Raw genomic sequence first — 7,554 nt, forward strand, 5'->3', positions numbered from 1 at the left:
CCTCATCTCATGAATGAATAAAAGAAAAAAAAAGTAAAAGGATAGTGGATATCTAAAATCCTGTTAGTGATAGACATTTTAGCAGAGAAAACTTGTGGCATGTTTATTTGCAATTCTTTCAGACTTGTTTGTAATTTGCGTAGAACATGTTACAGCTACATTGTATGGCCAAATAAAATGATGTTTTACACTATCGTACTGATAACTAGCCAATCACCATCCGAATTGCTTGGAGACGTTTGGTAACTTGGACCGTTTTGCTTGAGTGCAAATGTCACTGAACTAACAGCTATTTTTGTCAATTGTGCTTCCTTTCGATGAGAGAAATGCATGAATGTTTATAAATGCCAGTAAAAAGCTGTTGTCTAGAAATCCATAAGTGTGTCTGTCATTTTGTTATTATTTGGATTTGACTCCTTTTTGACTAAGTTTAAAAACTGGTCCTCACACAATTGGAAGAATGTGGAGGCTTTAGAGAGGGTGCAAAAGAGGCTTACCAGGATGTTGCCTGGATTGGAGTGTATTAGCTATAAAGCAAGGTTGGAGAAACTTGGATTGTTTTCACTCGCACATCGAAGGCTGAGGGAAGACCTGATAAAATCATAGAATTTTACAGTACAGAAGGAGGCCATTTGACCCCTCATGTCTGTACCAGCTCCTGAAAGAGCTACTCAGCTAGTCCCATTCTCCAGCCCTATCCCTGCAGCTCTCTAAATTCGTCACTTTCAAATGTATATCCAGCTCTCTATTGAAACCTCCAATGGAACCCATCTCCGCCACTCTCCCAGGCAATGCATTCCAAATCCTAACAAATCTTTGAGTAAAGAATTTTCTCCTCATTTCATTCATAATTCTCTTGCTGACAATTTTGAAATTGTGATCCCTGGTTACTCACATACCAAATAGTGGAACAGAATATCCTTTTTTACCCTGTCAAAATTGTTCATAATTTTGAGCACCTCAGTAAGATCACGTCTTAATTTTCTCCGCTCTAAGGAAAATAATCCTAATTTCTCTAATCTTTCTTTGAATTTAAAATCCTTCTTTCCTGGTATCATTCTAGCAAATCTCCTTTGAACTCTCTGCGGGGCTTTAACATCCTTCCTTAAATAAGGTGCCCAGAACTGAACACCAAATGTGGACTGACCCCTATGATTTGTAGAGATGCAGCATCACTTCCATACTTTTATATTCTATTTATGAACTCAAGATCCTATAAACCTTCCTAAAAATTCTTTCAACCTGCTGGTCACTTTAGAGAATTATACACTTGAACCCCGAGGTCCCTCTGCTCTTGTGCTCCTCTCAAAGTTGTACCATTGAGCCTATGTTGTCTTCTGTGTTTCTTATACCAAAATGCATTACCTCACATTTCTCTACACTGAAATTCATCTGCCAGGTACCTGCCCATTTAACCAACTTGTCAATGTCTCTCACAATTCACTGCTCTCCCCAGTTTAGTATCTTCTGCAAATTTAGAAAATTTGCCCTCAACACCCATCTCCAAATCGTTTATATAAATCAGAAAAAGCAAGGGTCCCAACACTGATCTCTGGGGATCACCACTTTCAACTCATCTCCAATCTGAGAAATGCCCATCTACCTACCCTCCAGTTTCCTATTTTTTTAGCCAACATCTAATCCATGCTGCCAAGGAACCATCAATCCCAAACATTTCTAACTTTTTTAACCAACTTGCCATGTGGCATCGTATCAAATGCTTTCTGAAAATCCAAATATACAACATCCAAAGCATTGCCCTCATCCACTGCCTGTGTCACCTCGTCAAAGACCTCAATTAAATTTTCTGTTCTGAAGAAGGGTCACTGGACCCAAAACGTTAACTTTACTTTCTGTCCACAGATGCTGCCAGACCTCATGAGATTTTCCAGCAATTTCTGTTTTTAACTCAATTAAATTTATTCGACATGGCCTGCCCTTGACAAAGCCATGTTGGCTGTCTAGTATTAACTTATTCTTCTCTAAGTGTGTATTTATCTTATCCCATGTTATGGCCTCCATCAATTTTCCCACTATTAATGTCAAGCTATTCCATCTGTAATTTCCTGGATTATCCTTTGTCCCTTTTTTAAACAATTGTATCACATTTGCAATCTTCCAATGCCTGGGACTAATCCTGTGTTCAGAGAGGCCTGGAAAATTTCTTCAATGGCTCTGCAATTTTTTTCCCATATTTGCTCCCTAGAAGTGTATAAAATGGTAAGAGGCATGGATAAAATGGATAGTTAGAATCTATTTCCCGGGGTCAAAGTGTCAAATAGTAGGGGACATAGGTATGAAGGGAAAAGTTTAAAGGAGATGTGTAAGAAAGGTTTATACGCAGAAGATGGTAGGTGCCTGGAGCGCACTACTAGGGGAGATGGTAGGAGCGGATACAATAGCAAAGCTTATAAGGTATTTGGACAGACACATGAACAGGCAGGAGATAGAGGGATACAGACCATGTGCAGGCAGGCGGAATTAGTTTAGAATGGCGTCACGGTCGACACAGACATTGTTGCGAAGTTGGGTAGAGTAATTGTGGATCGGGAGGCAGGAGGTTAGAAACTGGTGTTTGTAAAATGCTACAGGGAAAAACTGTGCATTGTCCCTTTTAAAAATGATGTGCTTTCTCCATGATTACAGATTTAAACAGGACGTCTGTAAGCAGCAGCTTGAAAGCTTGCAAGAACGCAGAGAGCACCCAAATTGAAACATTTGAATCGAGAGGACATGCAGTTAGTTTGTTTTATGTTCAAGGCAACAAGTTTTGAATTTACCAATAAATTTGAACCAGGCACTAAGATACCAAAAACCAATTCAATTTAAATCTGAGATAGTAGGAACTGCAGATGCTGGAGAATCCGAGACAACAAGGTGCAGGGCTGGATGAACACAGCAGGCCAAGCAGCATCATAGGAGCAGAGTGTTTTCACAACATAGGACCAATCCTATTGTAAGAAATTAACATGTCATCAAAGATATAAAAAGGAGGACAGTTGGACAAAGACAGAAGAGCGAATGGCCAGAGTCAACAGCTCTCAGCTCTTAAGAGAGAATTGCTGGCTCTCATAGTCTTCTCTAATTTTTAGAGAAAGCACCATCTAAATCAAAAGTATCTACAGCACAACCAATTAATATTCCTGTCAGAAGAATCGACAGAGAAGGCATTCCTGACAGAACATTCGATAGAGAAGGCACAGCACTTTCCAAAAGACAATGTAATCTGGCCGTAATTTCAAGAGACTAAATTCTATGTTTTTTTTAAATTTTATATAAGTGGGACTTGTATTGATTGGAGCAGCATACCATTAGAATCTTATTTCATTGAGGATTAGTTAGTAGTTAGAAGAATTCAGTTTGTTAATAATTTACTTAATTTATTCACTGTTAGAGTTAGATAAGTAAATTGTTACTCATTGATTTTAAAGTGAGTGTCAGAGATTTATTTCAGTTAACTACTAGAAGTTGCTGAAAGGCAGGTTACACCACTTTTCACACTCCTTTTAACAGATTATAGGGTGTTTCCGCTTTAATTCTCAGAAGGAGTTCAACCTCAGCTTTAAAACAATATGGTGGGCCAAAAGGCCTGTCCCAATGCTGTAGAGTTCTATATAATGGCACCACTTTGGCTATGTCGTGTCTCACAGACAGGACAGAACTATCAGGGGTGATGTGATAGTACCACACTGATAAGTGCTTTGAAAGTCCTCAGTATTTTTTAAAATTCATTCATGGGATGCGGGCATCAGTGGATGGGCCGGCATTTATTGCCTATCCCTAGTTGCCCTTGAGAAGGTGACGGTGACATTGCATGACATTAGGTTAAGCATTGGTAAGGCCACCTTGTGCTAATTACCATTTCTCACATCAATCCAACCCCCTTGAAATAATGGATCAGCAGTCTTTCATTTGAACATCACTCAGAAGAAGAGCTAAATGTAGTGACAGTGCAGTATGGGCTTTGACTGGGGAGGACTTCAATGTGCCTCAACACTTTAATGGCCAAGCCAACTGAATCTTAAAGGGCATGCCTGGCAAGCAAGTATGTGGTAGGTGGTGAATGAAGGTACAAGAAATAAGAACCAATCCACCCATCACCCACACAAACCCTATGGAATAGAAGCCTGACCTTCACATTGAGAACATGTTGTACAGCACCACTACCACACTTAATGAAATAGATACAAATCAAGGGGCTTAAAAATGGGAAACCATGAGGTACTGTGGTCCAGCATTGGCTCTAAGCTTCACAGCTTCTCCAATGGTTTGCAAACCCCAATCACTGTGCCAACTTCCAGTTACAAAGGTCTATGCAGAAGCAATAAAAATTAGAAAGAATGTAGCTGGGGCCTACCAATAGCAACAGAATAGTATTGTAATCTCATAGCTCAGGCTATCCCTCACTTTAACATCAAGCCAGGCAACCAAGGTTAGTTCAATGAGGACAGCAGCACTGGGTGTACAGAAGAATGAGACAGTAACCTGGTGAAGCGACAACACAGCTCAAAGTTTAATCAGTGGAATCAGCATGCAGTACACTAACACATCCAGCTGAATAAAGAGCAATGTGCTGACTCTCAGGTTCTGAATGAAATGGAACAGCAAAGGATCAATTTCCCTTTTCCTGACACAGGGAAAGGAAACTCCCTTATTCTCCTCAACTTGCTGCCCCATCCCCATGTAGCAGCTGTTTTTCCTGACTTCATCTTTTCCCCACATTCTTTCTACTAATTATGGCAAGATATCAACAGCCCAATGCTTCCTTTCTACTGGCAATTCCTACAAGGTGGTCCATATGGGAGAGATTCATGACTTTCCAGAATGAACACTGATTTGAGATATGCATGTTAGGTGTATTTGTAATGCCAAATTGTCCATAGTGTCCAGGGATATGTAGGCTAAGTGGATTAGCCTTGGGAAATGCGGGGTTATAGAAACATAAAAACATAGAAGATAGAAGCAGGAGGAAGCCATTTGGCCCTTTGAGCCTGCTCTACCATTCTTCATGATCATGGCTGATTATCCAACTCAATGGCCTAATCCTGCTTTCTCCTCATAACCTCTGATCCCATTCGCCCCAAATGCTATACCTAGTCGCATCTTGAATACATTCAGTGTTTTGGCATCAACTCCTTCCTGTGGTAATGAATTCCACAGGCTCACCACTCTTTGGGTGAAGAAATGTCACTTCATCTCCATTCTAAATGGTCTACCCCGAAACCTCAGACTGTGACCCCTGGTTTTGGGCACACCCACTATCGGGAACATCCTCCCTGCATGTACCCTGTCCAGTCCTGTTAGAATTTTATAAGTCTATATGAGATCCCCCCTCATTTGTCTGAACACTAGCGAAAATAATCCTAACCCTGTCAATGTCTCCTCATACGTCAGACCCGGCATCCCTGGAATCAGCCTGGTAAACCTTTGCTACACTCCCTCGAGAGCAAGAGCATCCTTCCTCAGAAAAAGAGACCAAAATTTCACACATTATTCCAGGTGTGGTCTCACCAAGGCCCTGTATAACTGCAACAACACGTCCCTGCTCCTGTACTCAAAATCTCTCGCGATGAAGGCCAACATACCATTTGCCTTCTTTACCGCCTGCTGCGCCTGCGTGCTCACCTTCAGCGACTGGTGCACAAGGACACCCAGGCCCCACTGCACACTCCCCTCTCCCAATTTACAGCCATTCAGGTAGTAATCTGCCTTCTTGTTTTTGCTTCTGAAGTGAATAACCTCACATTTATCCAAATTATAATGCATCAACCATTGATTCTTTACAGGGTCGATATGGATTTCTTGGGCTGAATGGCCTCTTTCAACACTGTAGAGATTCTATGGTTCCATGATTCTATGATTCCAGTTTTGGTGAAGTCTTGAGAAAATGTCTCGGGAAGTGCCCTGATGTATTTCAAAAGACCTTTTCAAACACCCAACAGCAAGTGAACAGGAGGAAGCAATGTATCTTTTGAATAAAACCTGATATTGATGGTAACAGTTCGTTTACTTCCTATCAACTGGTCCTTGTTACAAGAGTGCATTTACTAAAGAGTAAGCCATTGAATTGTACACTGCACCTTTAAAGAGTACTAGCTGCTTTTCTGGGTGGCAATCAGCTGATTAAATTGCAATCCCCCACTACCACAAATTTTGCAGTCGAGTATCCCGCATGTCGGGACATCGCAGGTGTCAGCACACCCGAAGTACAATGGGATAGCCTCGTCCTGGGAGAACCACCTTGTTGATCATGGTATCTCCAGGTTTCTGTTCTTGGATTTCATCCTCCACCTGCACCCAAATCCGTGCACTCAGCACATCAAAACTCTCTCCCTAACCTGCACTCTTTGATAACATTTGGAGCAAGGCTCCCTGTAGTCTCTGATTATCGCAGGCCGAATCAGATACAAATAATTTGCCTAAAAAAAACACAAGCTTTTCTTGCTTCATTACCATCTGAGAAATCTTTGAGTGCCTTTTTCATGAGGTGTTAAATGGATCTGTCATTAACACCATCATTATACACAGAAATTGGGACTGAGTTCAGCTCTCGCCCTGGAGCCGGTAGTGATTTTTTTTTCTTATTCATTAGCGGGATGAGGACGTCACTGGCTAGGCAGCAGTTATTGCCCATCCCTAATTACCCAGAGGGCAGTTCAGAGTCAACCACATTGCTGTGGGTCTGGAGTCACATGTAGGCCGGACCAGGTAAGAATGGCAGTTTCCTTCCCTAAAGGACATTGGTGAACCAGGTGGGTTTTTCCAACAATTGACAATGGATTCATGGCCATCATTAGATTCTTAATTCCAGATATTTTTATTGAATTCAAATTCCACCATCTGCTGTGGCGGGATTTGAACTCAGGTCCCTAGAATGTTATCTGGGTCTCTGGATTAACAGTCCAGCAATAATACCATGAGGCAATAGCTTCCCCTGGTTCAGAGGTTGAACTATAGAAAGACAGAGAAATTTGACTGGAGCTGTTTTAACATGGAAGTTGGGGGCAACATTCTTCCAGACAGCATTCCTCAATTCCAGCAAGTAAGTACAGTGGCAACAGCACAAAATTTCACTCCCCTAGTATCACAAAGAAGACTCTAGCCCCATTCTGTGAATACTCAACTTCCTTTATTTAACAATGATAAGGATCAAAGTCTTTCCAACAGTTCTTTGTAAAGGCTGTTCAGTCCCAAGATTTTTATACACCATTGCAAAACTTCCTTTCTCTGTTAACAGGTGGCATTTTCAGGCTGAAGTGCTGACAGCTGAAATAAGCAATGAATACTTTCCTGAGGGCAGTTATTTGTGTGATATACATCCAGAAAGTCTGTAAATATTATATTTGTGGTTGCAAAAACTAGTACAAAATTAAGGTATTCATGATCCATATATTGAACTCAGCATAGAGTCTTAATGTGGGATTTGAACAGCATTGAAAAAGACAAAGGCAGTGACACAAATCATGAACTTCTGATTATGCCTGGATCTTCAAGGACATTTGACTTTTCAGAAGGACAGCATGAAAAGTGTTGGTGCAGTTCTGTAAGCAAAGG

At 41.1% G+C, this 7,554-nt stretch overlaps 1 non-coding gene across 1 annotated transcript; it reads right to left on the minus strand.

The window, feature by feature from the left end:
• Window positions 1–6,105: 6,105 nt before the first annotated feature.
• LOC125484955 lies at window positions 6,106–6,271 on the minus strand. Its single transcript, XR_007263746.1, has one exon. It is a non-coding gene; the product is annotated as a U1 spliceosomal RNA (small nuclear RNA).
• Between the last annotated feature and the right edge of the window lie 1,283 nt (window positions 6,272–7,554).

The sequence above is a fragment of the Rhincodon typus genome, chromosome 1 (assembly GCF_021869965.1).
Source record: "Rhincodon typus isolate 14 chromosome 1, sRhiTyp1.1, whole genome shotgun sequence".
Taxonomy (NCBI): Eukaryota; Metazoa; Chordata; class Chondrichthyes; order Orectolobiformes; family Rhincodontidae; genus Rhincodon; species Rhincodon typus.